The 24,263-nt window shown below is 45.9% G+C and overlaps 10 non-coding genes across 10 annotated transcripts; all 10 read right to left on the bottom strand.

Annotated features, from left to right (window-relative positions):
* Positions 1-1,815: 1,815 nt before the first annotated feature.
* Positions 1,816-2,006, bottom strand: LOC130305340 (U2 spliceosomal RNA). Its single transcript, XR_008854939.1, has one exon. It is a non-coding gene; the product is annotated as a U2 spliceosomal RNA (small nuclear RNA).
* Positions 2,007-4,099: 2,093 nt separating this feature from the next.
* Positions 4,100-4,290, bottom strand: LOC130305269 (U2 spliceosomal RNA). The gene has a single exon (XR_008854867.1). It is a non-coding gene; the product is annotated as a U2 spliceosomal RNA (small nuclear RNA).
* Positions 4,291-6,371: 2,081 nt separating this feature from the next.
* Positions 6,372-6,562, bottom strand: LOC130305270 (U2 spliceosomal RNA). Its single transcript, XR_008854868.1, has one exon. It is a non-coding gene; the product is annotated as a U2 spliceosomal RNA (small nuclear RNA).
* Positions 6,563-8,653: 2,091 nt separating this feature from the next.
* LOC130305272 (U2 spliceosomal RNA) lies at positions 8,654-8,844 on the bottom strand. The gene has a single exon (XR_008854870.1). It is a non-coding gene; the product is annotated as a U2 spliceosomal RNA (small nuclear RNA).
* Positions 8,845-10,929: 2,085 nt separating this feature from the next.
* Positions 10,930-11,120, bottom strand: LOC130305273 (U2 spliceosomal RNA). Its single transcript, XR_008854871.1, has one exon. It is a non-coding gene; the product is annotated as a U2 spliceosomal RNA (small nuclear RNA).
* Positions 11,121-13,208: 2,088 nt separating this feature from the next.
* On the bottom strand, positions 13,209-13,399 carry LOC130305274 (U2 spliceosomal RNA). The gene has a single exon (XR_008854872.1). It is a non-coding gene; the product is annotated as a U2 spliceosomal RNA (small nuclear RNA).
* Positions 13,400-15,491: 2,092 nt separating this feature from the next.
* Positions 15,492-15,682, bottom strand: LOC130305275 (U2 spliceosomal RNA). The gene has a single exon (XR_008854873.1). It is a non-coding gene; the product is annotated as a U2 spliceosomal RNA (small nuclear RNA).
* Positions 15,683-17,763: 2,081 nt separating this feature from the next.
* Positions 17,764-17,954, bottom strand: LOC130305276 (U2 spliceosomal RNA). The gene has a single exon (XR_008854874.1). It is a non-coding gene; the product is annotated as a U2 spliceosomal RNA (small nuclear RNA).
* Positions 17,955-20,045: 2,091 nt separating this feature from the next.
* On the bottom strand, positions 20,046-20,236 carry LOC130305277 (U2 spliceosomal RNA). Its single transcript, XR_008854875.1, has one exon. It is a non-coding gene; the product is annotated as a U2 spliceosomal RNA (small nuclear RNA).
* A 2,085-nt stretch (positions 20,237-22,321) lies between these two features.
* LOC130305278 (U2 spliceosomal RNA) lies at positions 22,322-22,512 on the bottom strand. The gene has a single exon (XR_008854876.1). It is a non-coding gene; the product is annotated as a U2 spliceosomal RNA (small nuclear RNA).
* Positions 22,513-24,263: the final 1,751 nt, after the last annotated feature.

A 24,263-nucleotide genomic window follows, 5' to 3' on the forward strand; every position in this document is an offset into this window, starting at 1 on the left:
AGGAAACACACACACAAGCACACACCTACCTTTGTTGCCTGCAGATGCCTCCTTGGCTGTCCCCAAACGGTATCAAACCAACACCCACGGGAAGCTGTAAGCATAGAGGACATGCCTGCACCCCATTGGACTTACCTGTGTGGGTTAAATCCGGGTTATTTGACAACCTATGGCGGTGATGGTTCTGCTCAGGCAGAGCAGTGCTGATGCTCCTCATAAAGCTGTCGCTGCTGTGAAGGTTCTAGGTGACATCACAAATCCCTATGGTTACATACACAACAAAGCTGGGTTGTTGTTGTTTACACTCTGCAAGGCCTGTGGAAGTGAGTGACATCATAGCACTGTAGTTCTGAGGGTTCTAGATGGATGCAACAATCTCCTGTTGCTTCTATGAAGGCCATAATAGACGACATCACCAAACAGCTCCATAGTCACATACACAGCAAAGGAGAGATGTTGTTTACACCTAGTGATGTCAGTGGTATTGAGTGACATCACAGCACAGTGCTAAGGCTCCTGGGCCTGGACACAGCAGCGGCTGCAATATCTCAACGGAGAATACGTTTATATATATGTGTGTGTGTGCGCGTATATATATATATATATATATATATATATATATATATATATATATATATATTTCTCCGCCGAAATCACTTTTAAACCCATTTCCACCTTTTTTTCCCTTCTCTTCCTCTTACTTTTTTTTCACGTTTTTTTACGTTTTTCTCCTTTTCGCCTCTTTTCTGGGCGTATTATTCTTCTTTTTCTTCTTTTTTTTCGTCTAATGCATACCCCATCAGTGCAGCAATGCTTATTCAATACCGCCAGCAGATGGAGACACTGGGGGATAATTTTCTAAGGATTTATACTGATTTTTCCTGTCTGAATTTGTCGCACAGAAAGTTGCAGGCCAAATATGTGTGACATTTCTGCGACTTTAGCTTCTAGAGCATTTTTACAACATTATACATAGGTGCTGAATACATAAAAAGCGACTGTTCAGCGACAGACAAGTCGCATCGGCTGAAAGTAGGCCAGAATGTCAGTCCATGTTGGAGCAGGTTTAGATACAGTCTAAAGTATAGATCTCAAAGTCTGTGCACAGAATTTAGCAAGGGCCTCGCACCTTCTGATGCATCAGGTAGGTGCACAATAGCATAGCCTAACCCTCTGTACTTTGGTCTATATTGATGCGGGACATAGACAGCCAGCTGATGACCAATCCATTAGTGCAATGGATGGCTGGAAGCATTTGTCTTTGCCTTTGCAATACCACAGAAGCAATGCATGGTCAATGTACAGCAATGACACACCTGTGTGAACAGCCAGGAGAACCCCCCCCCCCCCCCATGTTATGTTACATAGTTACATAGTTAGTACGGTCGAAAAAAGACATATGTCCATCAAGTTCAACCAGGGAATTAAGGGGTAGGGGTGTGGCGCGATATTGGGGAAGGGATGAGATTTTATATTTCTTCATAAGCATTAATCTTATTTTGTCAATTAGGAACATTCAGCACCCACCCGCTATCAAGGCAGCTGCCTATCATGTCATGCCCTACCTGCACAGGTGTGCTGGCTACTCAAATGATCCAATTAAGGAGGCCATTTAGTCAGCAGCAGCAGAAGTCCTGTGCCTGGACGCTCCAACAGCGGCCAGACACAAGCAGAAGCAGAAGCAGCAGAAGCAGCAGCAGCACCACCTTTTGTTTTTTGGCTGCAGCAGCAGCAAGGCCCACAGGGCTGGCTAGCTGGCTAGCCAGCAAGCAGGTAGCAATGAAAGTAGGAATCTTTCTTTTTAACCCTGTAAGGGGGTGGTGCACTGTACCCGAAGATACTGCCATATTGGGTCAATGCATAGGGCGACGGAAGCAAGCTTCGAAATCGGCCCCTGTTCTCAAAAATCCATTTAATATATGGTCCCCAGATAGGGGACGTATCAGATATTAAACTGATAAGAACAGATACTACACTTGATCTTAGCCAAAAGGCCGAGAAGCGATAACCGTGAAAGGGGCGGGCCCAACAAGGTGCCCTTCATGGGCACTATCACTGCTTGCTGTCAGGGAGGCTGCCAGACAATTTTCCATGCACACTCTGGGCTGGGGGGCAGTCAACCACCAGTACACACAGCAGAACCTAAACCCATACCATTATTGCTAAGCAGCAAGACAGGGGCCCATTGCACTCCCACGGGGCCTTTTTAAATGCAATCCATAACCCGGATTTGCCAGGAACCCTTCTTACTCCTCCTACTTGCATGTGACACTGGGCTTAGGATCTGCATAGGAAACACACACACAAGCACACACCTACCTTTGTTGCCTGCAGATGCCTCCTTGGCTGTCCCCAAACGGTATCAAACCAACACCCACGGGAAGCTGTAAGCATAGAGGACATGCCTGCACCCCATTGGACTTACCTGTGTGGGTTAAATCCGGGTTATTTGACAACCTATGGCGGTGATGGTTCTGCTCAGGCAGAGCAGTGCTGATGCTCCTCATAAAGCTGTCGCTGCTGTGAAGGTTCTAGGTGACATCACAAATCCCTATGGTTACATACACAACAAAGCTGGGTTGTTGTTGTTTACACTCTGCAAGGCCTGTGGAAGTGAGTGACATCATAGCACTGTAGTTCTGAGGGTTCTAGATGGATGCAACAATCTCCTGTTGCTTCTATGAAGGCCATAATAGACGACATCACCAAACAGCTCCATAGTCACATACACAGCAAAGGAGAGATGTTGTTTACACCTAGTGATGTCAGTGGTATTGAGTGACATCACAGCACAGTGCTAAGGCTCCTGGGCCTGGACACAGCAGCGGCTGCAATATCTCAACGGAGAATACGTTTATATATATGTGTGTGTGTGCGCGTATATATATATATATATATATATATATATATATATATATATATATATTTCTCCGCCAAAATCACTTTTAAACCCATTTCCACCTTTTTTTTCCCTTCTCTTCCTCTTACTTTTTTTTCACGTTTTTTTACGTTTTTCTCCTTTTCGCCTCTTTTCTGGGCGTATTATTCTTCTTTTTCTTCTTTTTTTTCGTCTAATGCATACCCCATCAGTGCAGCAATGCTTATTCAATACCGCCAGCAGATGGAGACACTGGGGGATAATTTTCTAAGGATTTATACTGATTTTTCCTGTCTGAATTTGTCGCACAGAAAGTTGCAGGCCAAATATGTGTGACATTTCTGCGACTTTAGCTTCTAGAGCATTTTTACAACATTATACATAGGTGCTGAATACATAAAAAGCGACTGTTCAGCGACAGACAAGTCGCATCGGCTGAAAGTAGGCCAGAATGTCAGTCCATGTTGGAGCAGGTTTAGATACAGTCTAAAGTATAGATCTCAAAGTCTGTGCACAGAATTTAGCAAGGGCCTCGCACCTTCTGATGCATCAGGTAGGTGCACAATAGCATAGCCTAACCCTCTGTACTTTGGTCTATATTGATGCGGGACATAGACAGCCAGCTGATGACCAATCCATTAGTGCAATGGATGGCTGGAAGCATTTGTCTTTGCCTTTGCAATACCACAGAAGCAATGCATGGTCAATGTACAGCAATGACACACCTGTGTGAACAGCCAGGAGACCCCCCCCCCCCCATGTTATGTTACATAGTTACATAGTTAGTACGGTCGAAAAAAGACATATGTCCATCAAGTTCAACCAGGGAATTAAGGGGTAGGGGTGTGGCGCGATATTGGGGAAGGGATGAGATTTTATATTTCTTCATAAGCATTAATCTTATTTTGTCAATTAGGAACATTCAGCACCCACCCGCTATCAAGGCAGCTGCCTATCATGTCATGCCCTACCTGCACAGGTGTGCTGGCTACTCAAATGATCCAATTAAGGAGGCCATTTAGTCAGCAGCAGCAGAAGTCCTGTGCCTGGACGCTCCAACAGCGGCCAGACACAAGCAGAAGCAGAAGCAGCAGAAGCAGCAGCAGCACCACCTTTTGTTTTTTGGCTGCAGCAGCAGCAAGGCCCACAGGGCTGGCTAGCTGGCTAGCCAGCAAGCAGGTAGCAATGAAAGTAGGAATCTTTCTTTTTAACCCTGTAAGGGGGTGGTGCACTGTACCCGAAGATACTGCCATATCGGGTCAATGCATAGGGCGACGGAAGCAAGCTTCGAAATCGGCCCCCGTTCTCAAAAATCCATTTAATATATGGTCCCCAGATAGGGGACGTATCAGATATTAAACTGATAAGAACAGATACTACACTTGATCTTAGCCAAAAGGCCGAGAAGCGATAACCGTGAAAGGGGCGGGCCCAACAAGGTGCCCTTCATGGGCACTATCACTGCTTGCTGTCAGGGAGGCTGCCAGACAATTTTCCATGCACACTCTGGGCTGGGGGGCAGTCAACCACCAGTACACACAGCAGAACCTAAACCCATACCATTATTGCTAAGCAGCAAGACAGGGGCCCATTGCACTCCCACGGGGCCTTTTTAAATGCAATCCATAACCCGGATTTGCCAGGAACCCTTCTTACTCCTCCTACTTGCATGTGACACTGGGCTTAGGATCTGCATAGGAAACACACACACAAGCACACACCTACCTTTGTTGCCTGCAGATGCCTCCTTGGCTGTCCCCAAACGGTATCAAACCAACACCCACGGGAAGCTGTAAGCATAGAGGACATGCCTGCACCCCATTGGACTTACCTGTGTGGGTTAAATCCGGGTTATTTGACAACCTATGGCGGTGATGGTTCTGCTCAGGCAGAGCAGTGCTGATGCTCCTCATAAAGCTGTCGCTGCTGTGAAGGTTCTAGGTGACATCACAAATCCCTATGGTTACATACACAACAAAGCTGGGTTGTTGTTGTTTACACTCTGCAAGGCCTGTGGAAGTGAGTGACATCATAGCACTGTAGTTCTGAGGGTTCTAGATGGATGCAACAATCTCCTGTTGCTTCTATGAAGGCCATAATAGACGACATCACCAAACAGCTCCATAGTCACATACACAGCAAAGGAGAGATGTTGTTTACACCTAGTGATGTCAGTGGTATTGAGTGACATCACAGCACAGTGCTAAGGCTCCTGGGCCTGGACACAGCAGCGGCTGCAATATCTCAACGGAGAATACGTTTATATATATGTGTGTGTGTGCGCGTATATATATATATATATATATATATATATATATTTCTCCGCCGAAATCACTTTTAAACCCATTTCCACCTTTTTTTCCCTTCTCTTCCTCTTACTTTTTTTTCACGTTTTTTTACGTTTTTCTCCTTTTCGCCTCTTTTCTGGGCGTATTATTCTTCTTTTTCTTCTTTTTTTTCGTCTAATGCATACCCCATCAGTGCAGCAATGCTTATTCAATACCGCCAGCAGATGGAGACACTGGGGGATAATTTTCTAAGGATTTATACTGATTTTTCCTGTCTGAATTTGTCGCACAGAAAGTTGCAGGCCAAATATGTGTGACATTTCTGCGACTTTAGCTTCTAGAGCATTTTTACAACATTATACATAGGTGCTGAATACATAAAAAGCGACTGTTCAGCGACAGACAAGTCGCATCGGCTGAAAGTAGGCCAGAATGTCAGTCCATGTTGGAGCAGGTTTAGATACAGTCTAAAGTATAGATCTCAAAGTCTGTGCACAGAATTTAGCAAGGGCCTCGCACCTTCTGATGCATCAGGTAGGTGCACAATAGCATAGCCTAACCCTCTGTACTTTGGTCTATATTGATGCGGGACATAGACAGCCAGCTGATGACCAATCCATTAGTGCAATGGATGGCTGGAAGCATTTGTCTTTGCCTTTGCAATACCACAGAAGCAATGCATGGTCAATGTACAGCAATGACACACCTGTGTGAACAGCCAGGAGACCCCCCCCCCCCCCCCATGTTATGTTACATAGTTACATAGTTAGTACGGTCGAAAAAAGACATATGTCCATCAAGTTCAACCAGGGAATTAAGGGGTAGGGGTGTGGCGCGATATTGGGGAAGGGATGAGATTTTATATTTCTTCATAAGCATTAATCTTATTTTGTCAATTAGGAACATTCAGCACCCACCCGCTATCAAGACAGCTGCCTATCATGTCATGCCCTACCTGCACAGGTGTGCTGGCTACTCAAATGATCCAATTAAGGAGGCCATTTAGTCAGCAGCAGAAGAAGTCCTGTGCCTGGACGCTCCAACAGCGGCCAGACACAAGCAGAAGCAGAAGCAGCAGAAGCAGCAGCAGCACCACCTTTTGTTTTTTGGCTGCAGCAGCAGCAAGGCCCACAGGGCTGGCTAGCTGGCTAGCCAGCAAGCAGGTAGCAATGAAAGTAGGAATCTTTCTTTTTAACCCTGTAAGGGGGTGGTGCACTGTACCCGAAGATACTGCCATATCGGGTCAATGCATAGGGCGACGGAAGCAAGCTTCGAAATCGGCCCCCGTTCTCAAAAATCCATTTAATATATGGTCCCCAGATAGGGGACGTATCAGATATTAAACTGATAAGAACAGATACTACACTTGATCTTAGCCAAAAGGCCGAGAAGCGATAACCGTGAAAGGGGCGGGCCCAACAAGGTGCCCTTCATGGGCACTATCACTGCTTGCTGTCAGGGAGGCTGCCAGACAATTTTCCATGCACACTCTGGGCTGGGGGGCAGTCAACCACCAGTACACACAGCAGAACCTAAACCCATACCATTATTGCTAAGCAGCAAGACAGGGGCCCATTGCACTCCCACGGGGCCTTTTTAAATGCAATCCATAACCCGGATTTGCCAGGAACCCTTCTTACTCCTCCTACTTGCATGTGACACTGGGCTTAGGATCTGCATAGGAAACACACACACAAGCACACACCTACCTTTGTTGCCTGCAGATGCCTCCTTGGCTGTCCCCAAACGGTATCAAACCAACACCCACGGGAAGCTGTAAGCATAGAGGACATGCCTGCACCCCATTGGACTTACCTGTGTGGGTTAAATCCGGGTTATTTGACAACCTATGGCGGTGATGGTTCTGCTCAGGCAGAGCAGTGCTGATGCTCCTCATAAAGCTGTCGCTGCTGTGAAGGTTCTAGGTGACATCACAAATCCCTATGGTTACATACACAACAAAGCTGGGTTGTTGTTGTTTACACTCTGCAAGGCCTGTGGAAGTGAGTGACATCATAGCACTGTAGTTCTGAGGGTTCTAGATGGATGCAACAATCTCCTGTTGCTTCTATGAAGGCCATAATAGACGACATCACCAAACAGCTCCATAGTCACATACACAGCAAAGGAGAGATGTTGTTTACACCTAGTGATGTCAGTGGTATTGAGTGACATCACAGCACAGTGCTAAGGCTCCTGGGCCTGGACACAGCAGCGGCTGCAATATCTCAACGGAGAATACGTTTATATATATGTGTGTGTGTGCGCGTATATATATATATATATATATATATATATATATATATATATTTCTCCGCCGAAATCACTTTTAAACCCATTTCCACCTTTTTTTCCCTTCTCTTCCTCTTACTTTTTTTTCACGTTTTTTTACGTTTTTCTCCTTTTCGCCTCTTTTCTGGGCGTATTATTCTTCTTTTTCTTCTTTTTTTTCGTCTAATGCATACCCCATCAGTGCAGCAATGCTTATTCAATACCGCCAGCAGATGGAGACACTGGGGGATAATTTTCTAAGGATTTATACTGATTTTTCCTGTCTGAATTTGTCGCACAGAAAGTTGCAGGCCAAATATGTGTGACATTTCTGCGACTTTAGCTTCTAGAGCATTTTTACAACATTATACATAGGTGCTGAATACATAAAAAGCGACTGTTCAGCGACAGACAAGTCGCATCGGCTGAAAGTAGGCCAGAATGTCAGTCCATGTTGGAGCAGGTTTAGATACAGTCTAAAGTATAGATCTCAAAGTCTGTGCACAGAATTTAGCAAGGGCCTCGCACCTTCTGATGCATCAGGTAGGTGCACAATAGCATAGCCTAACCCTCTGTACTTTGGTCTATATTGATGCGGGACATAGACAGCCAGCTGATGACCAATCCATTAGTGCAATGGATGGCTGGAAGCATTTGTCTTTGCCTTTGCAATACCACAGAAGCAATGCATGGTCAATGTACAGCAATGACACACCTGTGTGAACAGCCAGGAGACCCCCCCCCCCCCCCCCCATGTTATGTTACATAGTTACATAGTTAGTACGGTCGAAAAAAGACATATGTCCATCAAGTTCAACCAGGGAATTAAGGGGTAGGGGTGTGGCGCGATATTGGGGAAGGGATGAGATTTTATATTTCTTCATAAGCATTAATCTTATTTTGTCAATTAGGAACATTCAGCACCCACCCGCTATCAAGGCAGCTGCCTATCATGTCATGCCCTACCTGCACAGGTGTGCTGGCTACTCAAATGATCCAATTAAGGAGGCCATTTAGTCAGCAGCAGCAGAAGTCCTGTGCCTGGACGCTCCAACAGCGGCCAGACACAAGCAGAAGCAGAAGCAGCAGAAGCAGCAGCAGCACCACCTTTTGTTTTTTGGCTGCAGCAGCAGCAAGGCCCACAGGGCTGGCTAGCTGGCTAGCCAGCAAGCAGGTAGCAATGAAAGTAGGAATCTTTCTTTTTAACCCTGTAAGGGGGTGGTGCACTGTACCCGAAGATACTGCCATATCGGGTCAATGCATAGGGCGACGGAAGCAAGCTTCGAAATCGGCCCCCGTTCTCAAAAATCCATTTAATATATGGTCCCCAGATAGGGGACGTATCAGATATTAAACTGATAAGAACAGATACTACACTTGATCTTAGCCAAAAGGCCGAGAAGCGATAACCGTGAAAGGGGCGGGCCCAACAAGGTGACCTTCATGGGCACTATCACTGCTTGCTGTCAGGGAGGCTGCCAGACAATTTTCCATGCACACTCTGGGCTGGGGGGCAGTCAACCACCAGTACACACAGCAGAACCTAAACCCATACCATTATTGCTAAGCAGCAAGACAGGGGCCCATTGCACTCCCACGGGGCCTTTTTAAATGCAATCCATAACCCGGATTTGCCAGGAACCCTTCTTACTCCTCCTACTTGCATGTGACACTGGGCTTAGGATCTGCATAGGAAACACACACACAAGCACACACCTACCTTTGTTGCCTGCAGATGCCTCCTTGGCTGTCCCCAAACGGTATCAAACCAACACCCACGGGAAGCTGTAAGCATAGAGGACATGCCTGCACCCCATTGGACTTACCTGTGTGGGTTAAATCCGGGTTATTTGACAACCTATGGCGGTGATGGTTCTGCTCAGGCAGAGCAGTGCTGATGCTCCTCATAAAGCTGTCGCTGCTGTGAAGGTTCTAGGTGACATCACAAATCCCTATGGTTACATACACAACAAAGCTGGGTTGTTGTTGTTTACACTCTGCAAGGCCTGTGGAAGTGAGTGACATCATAGCACTGTAGTTCTGAGGGTTCTAGATGGATGCAACAATCTCCTGTTGCTTCTATGAAGGCCATAATAGACGACATCACCAAACAGCTCCATAGTCACATACACAGCAAAGGAGAGATGTTGTTTACACCTAGTGATGTCAGTGGTATTGAGTGACATCACAGCACAGTGCTAAGGCTCCTGGGCCTGGACACAGCAGCGGCTGCAATATCTCAACGGAGAATACGTTTATATATATGTGTGTGTGTGCGCGTATATATATATATATATATATATATATATATATATATATATTTCTCCGCCGAAATCACTTTTAAACCCATTTCCACCTTTTTTTCCCTTCTCTTCCTCTTACTTTTTTTTCACGTTTTTTTACGTTTTTCTCCTTTTCGCCTCTTTTCTGGGCGTATTATTCTTCTTTTTCTTCTTTTTTTTCGTCTAATGCATACCCCATCAGTGCAGCAATGCTTATTCAATACCGCCAGCAGATGGAGACACTGGGGGATAATTTTCTAAGGATTTATACTGATTTTTCCTGTCTGAATTTGTCGCACAGAAAGTTGCAGGCCAAATATGTGTGACATTTCTGCGACTTTAGCTTCTAGAGCATTTTTACAACATTATACATAGGTGCTGAATACATAAAAAGCGACTGTTCAGCGACAGACAAGTCGCATCGGCTGAAAGTAGGCCAGAATGTCAGTCCATGTTGGAGCAGGTTTAGATACAGTCTAAAGTATAGATCTCAAAGTCTGTGCACAGAATTTAGCAAGGGCCTCGCACCTTCTGATGCATCAGGTAGGTGCACAATAGCATAGCCTAACCCTCTGTACTTTGGTCTATATTGATGCGGGACATAGACAGCCAGCTGATGACCAATCCATTAGTGCAATGGATGGCTGGAAGCATTTGTCTTTGCCTTTGCAATACCACAGAAGCAATGCATGGTCAATGTACAGCAATGACACACCTGTGTGAACAGCCAGGAGACCCCCCCCCCCCATGTTATGTTACATAGTTACATAGTTAGTACGGTCGAAAAAAGACATATGTCCATCAAGTTCAACCAGGGAATTAAGGGGTAGGGGTGTGGCGCGATATTGGGGAAGGGATGAGATTTTATATTTCTTCATAAGCATTAATCTTATTTTGTCAATTAGGAACATTCAGCACCCACCCGCTATCAAGGCAGCTGCCTATCATGTCATGCCCTACCTGCACAGGTGTGCTGGCTACTCAAATGATCCAATTAAGGAGGCCATTTAGTCAGCAGCAGCAGAAGTCCTGTGCCTGGACGCTCCAACAGCGGCCAGACACAAGCAGAAGCAGAAGCAGCAGAAGCAGCAGCAGCACCACCTTTTGTTTTTTGGCTGCAGCAGCAGCAAGGCCCACAGGGCTGGCTAGCTGGCTAGCCAGCAAGCAGGTAGCAATGAAAGTAGGAATCTTTCTTTTTAACCCTGTAAGGGGGTGGTGCACTGTACCCGAAGATACTGCCATATCGGGTCAATGCATAGGGCGACGGAAGCAAGCTTCGAAATCGGCCCCCGTTCTCAAAAATCCATTTAATATATGGTCCCCAGATAGGGGACGTATCAGATATTAAACTGATAAGAACAGATACTACACTTGATCTTAGCCAAAAGGCCGAGAAGCGATAACCGTGAAAGGGGCGGGCCCAACAAGGTGCCCTTCATGGGCACTATCACTGCTTGCTGTCAGGGAGGCTGCCAGACAATTTTCCATGCACACTCTGGGCTGGGGGGCAGTCAACCACCAGTACACACAGCAGAACCTAAACCCATACCATTATTGCTAAGCAGCAAGACAGGGGCCCATTGCACTCCCACGGGGCCTTTTTAAATGCAATCCATAACCCGGATTTGCCAGGAACCCTTCTTACTCCTCCTACTTGCATGTGACACTGGGCTTAGGATCTGCATAGGAAACACACACACAAGCACACACCTACCTTTGTTGCCTGCAGATGCCTCCTTGGCTGTCCCCAAACGGTATCAAACCAACACCCACGGGAAGCTGTAAGCATAGAGGACATGCCTGCACCCCATTGGACTTACCTGTGTGGGTTAAATCTGGGTTATTTGACAACCTATGGCGGTGATGGTTCTGCTCAGGCAGAGCAGTGCTGATGCTCCTCATAAAGCTGTCGCTGCTGTGAAGGTTCTAGGTGACATCACAAATCCCTATGGTTACATACACAACAAAGCTGGGTTGTTGTTGTTTACACTCTGCAAGGCCTGTGGAAGTGAGAGACATCATAGCACTGTAGTTCTGAGGGTTCTAGATGGATGCAACAATCTCCTGTTGCTTCTATGAAGGCCATAATAGACGACATCACCAAACAGCTCCATAGTCACATACACAGCAAAGGAGAGATGTTGTTTACACCTAGTGATGTCAGTGGTATTGAGTGACATCACAGCACAGTGCTAAGGCTCCTGGGCCTGGACACAGCAGCGGCTGCAATATCTCAACGGAGAATACGTTTATATATATGTGTGTGTGTGCGCGTATATATATATATATATATATATATATATATATATATATATTTCTCCGCCGAAATCACTTTTAAACCCATTTCCACCTTTTTTTCCCTTCTCTTCCTCTTACTTTTTTTTCACGTTTTTTTACGTTTTTCTCCTTTTCGCCTCTTTTCTGGGCGTATTATTCTTCTTTTTCTTCTTTTTTTTCGTCTAATGCATACCCCATCAGTGCAGCAATGCTTATTCAATACCGCCAGCAGATGGAGACACTGGGGGATAATTTTCTAAGGATTTATACTGATTTTTCCTGTCTGAATTTGTCGCACAGAAAGTTGCAGGCCAAATATGTGTGACATTTCTGCGACTTTAGCTTCTAGAGCATTTTTACAACATTATACATAGGTGCTGAATACATAAAAAGCGACTGTTCAGCGACAGACAAGTCGCATCGGCTGAAAGTAGGCCAGAATGTCAGTCCATGTTGGAGCAGGTTTAGATACAGTCTAAAGTATAGATCTCAAAGTCTGTGCACAGAATTTAGCAAGGGCCTCGCACCTTCTGATGCATCAGGTAGGTGCACAATAGCATAGCCTAACCCTCTGTACTTTGGTCTATATTGATGCGGGACATAGACAGCCAGCTGATGACCAATCCATTAGTGCAATGGATGGCTGGAAGCATTTGTCTTTGCCTTTGCAATACCACAGAAGCAATGCATGGTCAATGTACAGCAATGACACACCTGTGTGAACAGCCAGGAGAACCCCCCCCCCCCCCATGTTATGTTACATAGTTACATAGTTAGTACGGTCGAAAAAAGACATATGTCCATCAAGTTCAACCAGGGAATTAAGGGGTAGGGGTGTGGCGCGATATTGGGGAAGGGATGAGATTTTATATTTCTTCATAAGCATTAATCTTATTTTGTCAATTAGGAACATTCAGCACCCACCCGCTATCAAGGCAGCTGCCTATCATGTCATGCCCTACCTGCACAGGTGTGCTGGCTACTCAAATGATCCAATTAAGGAGGCCATTTAGTCAGCAGCAGCAGAAGTCCTGTGCCTGGACGCTCCAACAGCGGCCAGACACAAGCAGAAGCAGAAGCAGCAGAAGCAGCAGCAGCACCACCTTTTGTTTTTTGGCTGCAGCAGCAGCAAGGCCCACAGGGCTGGCTAGCTGGCTAGCCAGCAAGCAGGTAGCAATGAAAGTAGGAATCTTTCTTTTTAACCCTGTAAGGGGGTGGTGCACTGTACCCGAAGATACTGCCATATCGGGTCAATGCATAGGGCGACGGAAGCAAGCTTCGAAATCGGCCCCCGTTCTCAAAAATCCATTTAATATATGGTCCCCAGATAGGGGACGTATCAGATATTAAACTGATAAGAACAGATACTACACTTGATCTTAGCCAAAAGGCCGAGAAGCGATAACCGTGAAAGGGGCGGGCCCAACAAGGTGCCCTTCATGGGCACTATCACTGCTTGCTGTCAGGGAGGCTGCCAGACAATTTTCCATGCACACTCTGGGCTGGGGGGCAGTCAACCACCAGTACACACAGCAGAACCTAAACCCATACCATTATTGCTAAGCAGCAAGACAGGGGCCCATTGCACTCCCACGGGGCCTTTTTAAATGCAATCCATAACCCGGATTTGCCAGGAACCCTTCTTACTCCTCCTACTTGCATGTGACACTGGGCTTAGGATCTGCATAGGAAACACACACACAAGCACACACCTACCTTTGTTGCCTGCAGATGCCTCCTTGGCTGTCCCCAAACGGTATCAAACCAACACCCACGGGAAGCTGTAAGCATAGAGGACATGCCTGCACCCCATTGGACTTACCTGTGTGGGTTAAATCCGGGTTATTTGACAACCTATGGCGGTGATGGTTCTGCTCAGGCAGAGCAGTGCTGATGCTCCTCATAAAGCTGTCGCTGCTGTGAAGGTTCTAGGTGACATCACAAATCCCTATGGTTACATACACAACAAAGCTGGGTTGTTGTTGTTTACACTCTGCAAGGCCTGTGGAAGTGAGTGACATCATAGCACTGTAGTTCTGAGGGTTCTAGATGGATGCAACAATCTCCTGTTGCTTCTATGAAGGCCATAATAGACGACATCACCAAACAGCTCCATAGTCACATACACAGCAAAGGAGAGATGTTGTTTACACCTAGTGATGTCAGTGGTATTGAGTGACATCACAGCACAGTGCTAAGGCTCCTGGGCCTGGACACAGCAGCGGCTGCAATATCTCAACGGAGAATACGTTTATATATATGTGTGTGTGTGCGCGTATATATATATATATATATATATATATATATATATATATATATATATTTCTCCGCCAAAATCACTTTTAAACCCATTTCCACCTTTTTTTTCCCTTCTCTTCCTCTTACTTTTTTTTCACGTTTTTTTACGTTTTTCTCCTTTTCGCCTCTTTTCTGGGCGTATTATTCTTCTTTTTCTTCTTTTTTTTCGTCTAATGCATACCCCATCAGTGCAGCAATGCTTATTCAATACCGCCAGCAGATGGAGACACTGGGGGATAATTTTCTAAGGATTTATACTGATTTTTCCTGTCTGAATTTGTCGCACAGAAAGTTGCAGGCCAAATATGTGTGACATTTCTGCGACTTTAGCTTCTAGAGCATTTTTACAACATTATACATAGGTGCTGAATACATAAAAAGCGACTGTTCAGCGACAGACAAGTCGCATCGGCTGAAAGTAGGCCAGAATGTCAGTCCATGTTGGAGCAGGTTTAGATACAGTCTAAAGTATAGATCTCAAAGTCTGTGCACAGAATTTAGCAAGGGCCTCGCACCTTCTGATGCATCAGGTAGGTGCACAATAGCATAGCCTAACCCTCTGTACTTTGGTCTATATTGATGCGGGACATAGACAGCCAGCTGATGACCAATCCATTAGTGCAATGGATGGCTGGAAGCATTTGTCTTTGCCTTTGCAATACCACAGAAGCAATGCATGGTCAATGTACAGCAATGACACACCTGTGTGAACAGCCAGGAGACCCCCCCCCCCCATGTTATGTTACATAGTTACATAGTTAGTACGGTCGAAAAAAGACATATGTCCATCAAGTTCAACCAGGGAATTAAGGGGTAGGGGTGTGGCGCGATATTGGGGAAGGGATGAGATTTTATATTTCTTCATAAGCATTAATCTTATTTTGTCAATTAGGAACATTCAGCACCCACCCGCTATCAAGGCAGCTGCCTATCATGTCATGCCCTACCTGCACAGGTGTGCTGGCTACTCAAATGATCCAATTAAGGAGGCCATTTAGTCAGCAGCAGCAGAAGTCCTGTGCCTGGACGCTCCAACAGCGGCCAGACACAAGCAGAAGCAGAAGCAGCAGAAGCAGCAGCAGCACCACCTTTTGTTTTTTGGCTGCAGCAGCAGCAAGGCCCACAGGGCTGGCTAGCTGGCTAGCCAGCAAGCAGGTAGCAATGAAAGTAGGAATCTTTCTTTTTAACCCTGTAAGGGGGTGGTGCACTGTACCCGAAGATACTGCCATATCGGGTCAATGCATAGGGCGACGGAAGCAAGCTTCGAAATCGGCCCCCGTTCTCAAAAATCCATTTAATATATGGTCCCCAGATAGGGGACGTATCAGATATTAAACTGATAAGAACAGATACTACACTTGATCTTAGCCAAAAGGCCGAGAAGCGATAACCGTGAAAGGGGCGGGCCCAACAAGGTGCCCTTCATGGGCACTATCACTGCTTGCTGTCAGGGAGGCTGCCAGACAATTTTCCATGCACACTCTGGGCTGGGGGGCAGTCAACCACCAGTACACACAGCAGAACCTAAACCCATACCATTATTGCTAAGCAGCAAGACAGGGGCCCATTGCACTCCCACGGGGCCTTTTTAAATGCAATCCATAACCCGGATTTGCCAGGAACCCTTCTTACTCCTCCTACTTGCATGTGACACTGGGCTTAGGATCTGCATAGGAAACACACACACAAGCACACACCTACCTTTGTTGCCTGCAGATGCCTCCTTGGCTGTCCCCAAACGGTATCAAACCAACACCCACGGGAAGCTGTAAGCATAGAGGACATGCCTGCACCCCATTGGACTTACCTGTGTGGGTTAAATCCGGGTTATTTGACAACCTATGGCGGTGATGGTTCTGCTCAGGCAGAGCAGTGCTGATGCTCCTCATAAAGCTGTCGCTGCTGTGAAGGTTCTAGGTGACATCACAAATCCCTATGGTTACATACACAACAAAGCTGGGTTGTTGTTGTTTACACTCTGCAAGGCCTGTGGAAGTGAGTGACATCATAGCACTGTAGTTCTGAGGGTTCTAGATGGATGCAACAATCTCCTGTTGCTTCTATGAAGGCCATAATAGACGACATCACCAAACAGCTCCATAGTCACATACACAGCAAAGGAGAGATGTTGTTTACACCTAGTGATGTCAGTGGTATTGAGTGACATCACAGCACAGTGCTAAGGCTCCTGGGCCTGGACACAGCAGCGGCTGCAATATCTCAACGGAGAATACGTTTATATATATGTGTGTGTGTGCGCGTATATATATATATATATATATATATATATATATTTCTCCGCCGAAATCACTTTTAAACCCATTTCCACCTTTTTTTCCCTTCTCTTCCTCTTACTTTTTTTTCACGTTTTTTTACGTTTTTCTCCTTTTCGCCTCTTTTCTGGGCGTATTATTCTTCTTTTTCTTCTTTTTTTTCGTCTAATGCATACCCCATCAGTGCAGCAATGCTTATTCAATACCGCCAGCAGATGGAGACACTGGGGGATAATTTTCTAAGGATTTATACTGATTTTTCCTGTCTGAATTTGTCGCACAGAAAGTTGCAGGCCAAATATGTGTGACATTTCTGCGACTTTAGCTTCTAGAGCATTTTTACAACATTATACATAGGTGCTGAATACATAAAAAGCGACTGTTCAGCGACAGACAAGTCGCATCGGCTGAAAGTAGGCCAGAATGTCAGTCCATGTTGGAGCAGGTTTAGATACAGTCTAAAGTATAGATCTCAAAGTCTGTGCACAGAATTTAGCAAGGGCCTCGCACCTTCTGATGCATCAGGTAGGTGCACAATAGCATAGCCTAACCCTCTGTACTTTGGTCTATATTGATGCGGGACATAGACAGCCAGCTGATGACCAATCCATTAGTGCAATGGATGGCTGGAAGCATTTGTCTTTGCCTTTGCAATACCACAGAAGCAATGCATGGTCAATGTACAGCAATGACACACCTGTGTGAACAGCCAGGAGACCCCCCCCCCCCCCCCATGTTATGTTACATAGTTACATAGTTAGTACGGTCGAAAAAAGACATATGTCCATCAAGTTCAACCAGGGAATTAAGGGGTAGGGGTGTGGCGCGATATTGGGGAAGGGATGAGATTTTATATTTCTTCATAAGCATTAATCTTATTTTGTCAATTAGGAACATTCAGCACCCACCCGCTATCAAGACAGCTGCCTATCATGTCATGCCCTACCTGCACAGGTGTGCTGGCTACTCAAATGATCCAATTAAGGAGGCCATTTAGTCAGCAGCAGAAGAAGTCCTGTGCCTGGACGCTCCAACAGCGGCCAGACACAAGCAGAAGCAGAAGCAGCAGAAGCAGCAGCAGCACCACCTTTTGTTTTTTGGCTGCAGCAGCAGCAAGGCCCACAGGGCTGGCTAGCTGGCTAGCCAGCAAGCAGGTAGCAATGAAAGTAGGAATCTTTCTTTTTAACCCTGTAAGGGGGTGGTGCACTGTACCCGAAGATACTGCCATATCGGGTCAATGCATAGGGCGACGGAAGCAAGCTTCGAAATCGGCCCCCGTTCTCAAAAATCCATTTAATATATGGTCCCCAGATAGGGGACGTATCAGATATTAAACTGATAAGAACAGATACTACACTTGATCTTAGCCAAAAGGCCGAGAAGCGATAACCGTGAAAGGGGCGGGCCCAACAAGGTGCCCTTCATGGGCACTATCACTGCTTGCTGTCAGGGAGGCTGCCAGACAATTTTCCATGCACACTCTGGGCTGGGGGGCAGTCAACCACCAGTACACACAGCAGAACCTAAACCCATACCATTATTGCTAAGCAGCAAGACAGGGGCCCATTGCACTCCCACGGGGCCTTTTTAAATGCAATCCATAACCCGGATTTGCCAGGAACCCTTCTTACTCCTCCTACTTGCATGTGACACTGGGCTTAGGATCTGCATAGGAAACACACACACAAGCACACACCTACCTTTGTTGCCTGCAGATGCCTCCTTGGCTGTCCCCAAACGGTATCAAACCAACACCCACGGGAAGCTGTAAGCATAGAGGACATGCCTGCACCCCATTGGACTTACCTGTGTGGGTTAAATCCGGGTTATTTGACAACCTATGGCGGTGATGGTTCTGCTCAGGCAGAGCAGTGCTGATGCTCCTCATAAAGCTGTCGCTGCTGTGAAGGTTCTAGGTGACATCACAAATCCCTATGGTTACATACACAACAAAGCTGGGTTGTTGTTGTTTACACTCTGCAAGGCCTGTGGAAGTGAGTGACATCATAGCACTGTAGTTCTGAGGGTTCTAGATGGATGCAACAATCTCCTGTTGCTTCTATGAAGGCCATAATAGACGACATCACCAAACAGCTCCATAGTCACATACACAGCAAAGGAGAGATGTTGTTTACACCTAGTGATGTCAGTGGTATTGAGTGACATCACAGCACAGTGCTAAGGCTCCTGGGCCTGGACACAGCAGCGGCTGCAATATCTCAACGGAGAATACGTTTATATATATGTGTGTGTGTGCGCGTATATATATATATATATATATATATATATATATATATATATTTCTCCGCCGAAATCACTTTTAAACCCATTTCCACCTTTTTTTCCCTTCTCTTCCTCTTACTTTTTTTTCACGTTTTTTTACGTTTTTCTCCTTTTCGCCTCTTTTCTGGGCGTATTATTCTTCTTTTTCTTCTTTTTTTTCGTCTAATGCATACCCCATCAGTGCAGCAATGCTTATTCAATACCGCCAGCAGATGGAGACACTGGGGGATAATTTTCTAAGGATTTATACTGATTTTTCCTGTCTGAATTTGTCGCACAGAAAGTTGCAGGCCAAATATGTGTGACATTTCTGCGACTTTAGCTTCTAGAGCATTTTTACAACATTATACATAGGTGCTGAATACATAAAAAGCGACTGTTCAGCGACAGACAAGTCGCATCGGCTGAAAGTAGGCCAGAATGTCAGTCCATGTTGGAGCAGGTTTAGATACAGTCTAAAGTATAGATCTCAAAGTCTGTGCACAGAATTTAGCAAGGGCCTCGCACCTTCTGATGCATCAGGTAGGTGCACAATAGCATAGCCTAACCCTCTGTACTTTGGTCTATATTGATGCGGGACATAGACAGCCAGCTGATGACCAATCCATTAGTGCAATGGATGGCTGGAAGCATTTGTCTTTGCCTTTGCAATACCACAGAAGCAATGCATGGTCAATGTACAGCAATGACACACCTGTGTGAACAGCCAGGAGACCCCCCCCCCCCCCCCCCATGTTATGTTACATAGTTACATAGTTAGTACGGTCGAAAAAAGACATATGTCCATCAAGTTCAACCAGGGAATTAAGGGGTAGGGGTGTGGCGCGATATTGGGGAAGGGATGAGATTTTATATTTCTTCATAAGCATTAATCTTATTTTGTCAATTAGGAACATTCAGCACCCACCCGCTATCAAGGCAGCTGCCTATCATGTCATGCCCTACCTGCACAGGTGTGCTGGCTACTCAAATGATCCAATTAAGGAGGCCATTTAGTCAGCAGCAGCAGAAGTCCTGTGCCTGGACGCTCCAACAGCGGCCAGACACAAGCAGAAGCAGAAGCAGCAGAAGCAGCAGCAGCACCACCTTTTGTTTTTTGGCTGCAGCAGCAGCAAGGCCCACAGGGCTGGCTAGCTGGCTAGCCAGCAAGCAGGTAGCAATGAAAGTAGGAATCTTTCTTTTTAACCCTGTAAGGGGGTGGTGCACTGTACCCGAAGATACTGCCATATCGGGTCAATGCATAGGGCGACGGAAGCAAGCTTCGAAATCGGCCCCCGTTCTCAAAAATCCATTTAATATATGGTCCCCAGATAGGGGACGTATCAGATATTAAACTGATAAGAACAGATACTACACTTGATCTTAGCCAAAAGGCCGAGAAGCGATAACCGTGAAAGGGGCGGGCCCAACAAGGTGACCTTCATGGGCACTATCACTGCTTGCTGTCAGGGAGGCTGCCAGACAATTTTCCATGCACACTCTGGGCTGGGGGGCAGTCAACCACCAGTACACACAGCAGAACCTAAACCCATACCATTATTGCTAAGCAGCAAGACAGGGGCCCATTGCACTCCCACGGGGCCTTTTTAAATGCAATCCATAACCCGGATTTGCCAGGAACCCTTCTTACTCCTCCTACTTGCATGTGACACTGGGCTTAGGATCTGCATAGGAAACACACACACAAGCACACACCTACCTTTGTTGCCTGCAGATGCCTCCTTGGCTGTCCCCAAACGGTATCAAACCAACACCCACGGGAAGCTGTAAGCATAGAGGACATGCCTGCACCCCATTGGACTTACCTGTGTGGGTTAAATCCGGGTTATTTGACAACCTATGGCGGTGATGGTTCTGCTCAGGCAGAGCAGTGCTGATGCTCCTCATAAAGCTGTCGCTGCTGTGAAGGTTCTAGGTGACATCACAAATCCCTATGGTTACATACACAACAAAGCTGGGTTGTTGTTGTTTACACTCTGCAAGGCCTGTGGAAGTGAGTGACATCATAGCACTGTAGTTCTGAGGGTTCTAGATGGATGCAACAATCTCCTGTTGCTTCTATGAAGGCCATAATAGACGACATCACCAAACAGCTCCATAGTCACATACACAGCAAAGGAGAGATGTTGTTTACACCTAGTGATGTCAGTGGTATTGAGTGACATCACAGCACAGTGCTAAGGCTCCTGGGCCTGGACACAGCAGCGGCTGCAATATCTCAACGGAGAATACGTTTATATATATGTGTGTGTGTGCGCGTATATATATATATATATATATATATATATATATATATATATTTCTCCGCCGAAATCACTTTTAAACCCATTTCCACCTTTTTTTCCCTTCTCTTCCTCTTACTTTTTTTTCACGTTTTTTTACGTTTTTCTCCTTTTCGCCTCTTTTCTGGGCGTATTATTCTTCTTTTTCTTCTTTTTTTTCGTCTAATGCATACCCCATCAGTGCAGCAATGCTTATTCAATACCGCCAGCAGATGGAGACACTGGGGGATAATTTTCTAAGGATTTATACTGATTTTTCCTGTCTGAATTTGTCGCACAGAAAGTTGCAGGCCAAATATGTGTGACATTTCTGCGACTTTAGCTTCTAGAGCATTTTTACAACATTATACATAGGTGCTGAATACATAAAAAGCGACTGTTCAGCGACAGACAAGTCGCATCGGCTGAAAGTAGGCCAGAATGTCAGTCCATGTTGGAGCAGGTTTAGATACAGTCTAAAGTATAGATCTCAAAGTCTGTGCACAGAATTTAGCAAGGGCCTCGCACCTTCTGATGCATCAGGTAGGTGCACAATAGCATAGCCTAACCCTCTGTACTTTGGTCTATATTGATGCGGGACATAGACAGCCAGCTGATGACCAATCCATTAGTGCAATGGATGGCTGGAAGCATTTGTCTTTGCCTTTGCAATACCACAGAAGCAATGCATGGTCAATGTACAGCAATGACACACCTGTGTGAACAGCCAGGAGACCCCCCCCCCCCATGTTATGTTACATAGTTACATAGTTAGTACGGTCGAAAAAAGACATATGTCCATCAAGTTCAACCAGGGAATTAAGGGGTAGGGGTGTGGCGCGATATTGGGGAAGGGATGAGATTTTATATTTCTTCATAAGCATTAATCTTATTTTGTCAATTAGGAACATTCAGCACCCACCCGCTATCAAGGCAGCTGCCTATCATGTCATGCCCTACCTGCACAGGTGTGCTGGCTACTCAAATGATCCAATTAAGGAGGCCATTTAGTCAGCAGCAGCAGAAGTCCTGTGCCTGGACGCTCCAACAGCGGCCAGACACAAGCAGAAGCAGAAGCAGCAGAAGCAGCAGCAGCACCACCTTTTGTTTTTTGGCTGCAGCAGCAGCAAGGCCCACAGGGCTGGCTAGCTGGCTAGCCAGCAAGCAGGTAGCAATGAAAGTAGGAATCTTTCTTTTTAACCCTGTAAGGGGGTGGTGCACTGTACCCGAAGATACTGCCATATCGGGTCAATGCATAGGGCGACGGAAGCAAGCTTCGAAATCGGCCCCCGTTCTCAAAAATCCATTTAATATATGGTCCCCAGATAGGGGACGTATCAGATATTAAACTGATAAGAACAGATACTACACTTGATCTTAGCCAAAAGGCCGAGAAGCGATAACCGTGAAAGGGGCGGGCCCAACAAGGTGCCCTTCATGGGCACTATCACTGCTTGCTGTCAGGGAGGCTGCCAGACAATTTTCCATGCACACTCTGGGCTGGGGGGCAGTCAACCACCAGTACACACAGCAGAACCTAAACCCATACCATTATTGCTAAGCAGCAAGACAGGGGCCCATTGCACTCCCACGGGGCCTTTTTAAATGCAATCCATAACCCGGATTTGCCAGGAACCCTTCTTACTCCTCCTACTTGCATGTGACACTGGGCTTAGGATCTGCATAGGAAACACACACACAAGCACACACCTACCTTTGTTGCCTGCAGATGCCTCCTTGGCTGTCCCCAAACGGTATCAAACCAACACCCACGGGAAGCTGTAAGCATAGAGGACATGCCTGCACCCCATTGGACTTACCTGTGTGGGTTAAATCTGGGTTATTTGACAACCTATGGCGGTGATGGTTCTGCTCAGGCAGAGCAGTGCTGATGCTCCTCATAAAGCTGTCGCTGCTGTGAAGGTTCTAGGTGACATCACAAATCCCTATGGTTACATACACAACAAAGCTGGGTTGTTGTTGTTTACACTCTGCAAGGCCTGTGGAAGTGAGAGACATCATAGCACTGTAGTTCTGAGGGTTCTAGATGGATGCAACAATCTCCTGTTGCTTCTATGAAGGCCATAATAGACGACATCACCAAACAGCTCCATAGTCACATACACAGCAAAGGAGAGATGTTGTTTACACCTAGTGATGTCAGTGGTATTGAGTGACATCACAGCACAGTGCTAAGGCTCCTGGGCCTGGACACAGCAGCGGCTGCAATATCTCAACGGAGAATACGTTTATATATATGTGTGTGTGTGCGCGTATATATATATATATATATATATATATATATATATATATATTTCTCCGCCGAAATCACTTTTAAACCCATTTCCACCTTTTTTTCCCTTCTCTTCCTCTTACTTTTTTTTCACGTTTTTTTACGTTTTTCTCCTTTTCGCCTCTTTTCTGGGCGTATTATTCTTCTTTTTCTTCTTTTTTTTCGTCTAATGCATACCCCATCAGTGCAGCAATGCTTATTCAATACCGCCAGCAGATGGAGACACTGGGGGATAATTTTCTAAGGATTTATACTGATTTTTCCTGTCTGAATTTGTCGCACAGAAAGTTGCAGGCCAAATATGTGTGACATTTCTGCGACTTTAGCTTCTAGAGCATTTTTACAACATTATACATAGGTGCTGAATACATAAAAAGCGACTGTTCAGCGACAGACAAGTCGCATCGGCTGAAAGTAGGCCAGAATGTCAGTCCATGTTGGAGCAGGTTTAGATACAGTCTAAAGTATAGATCTCAAAGTCTGTGCACAGAATTTAGCAAGGGCCTCGCACCTTCTGATGCATCAGGTAGGTGCACAATAGCATAGCCTAACCCTCTGTACTTTGGTCTATATTGATGCGGGACATAGACAGCCAGCTGATGACCAATCCATTAGTGCAATGGATGGCTGGAAGCATTTGTCTTTGCCTTTGCAATACCACAGAAGCAATGCATGGTCAATGTACAGCAATGACACACCTGTGTGAACAGCCAGGAGAACCCCCCCCCCCCCCATGTTATGTTACATAGTTACATAGTTAGTACGGTCGAAAAAAGACATATGTCCATCAAGTTCAACCAGGGAATTAAGGGGTAGGGGTGTGGCGCGATATTGGGGAAGGGATGAGATTTTATATTTC

This window comes from Hyla sarda, unplaced genomic scaffold (genome assembly GCF_029499605.1).
Source record: "Hyla sarda isolate aHylSar1 unplaced genomic scaffold, aHylSar1.hap1 scaffold_131, whole genome shotgun sequence".
Lineage (NCBI taxonomy): Eukaryota > Metazoa > Chordata > Amphibia > Anura > Hylidae > Hyla > Hyla sarda.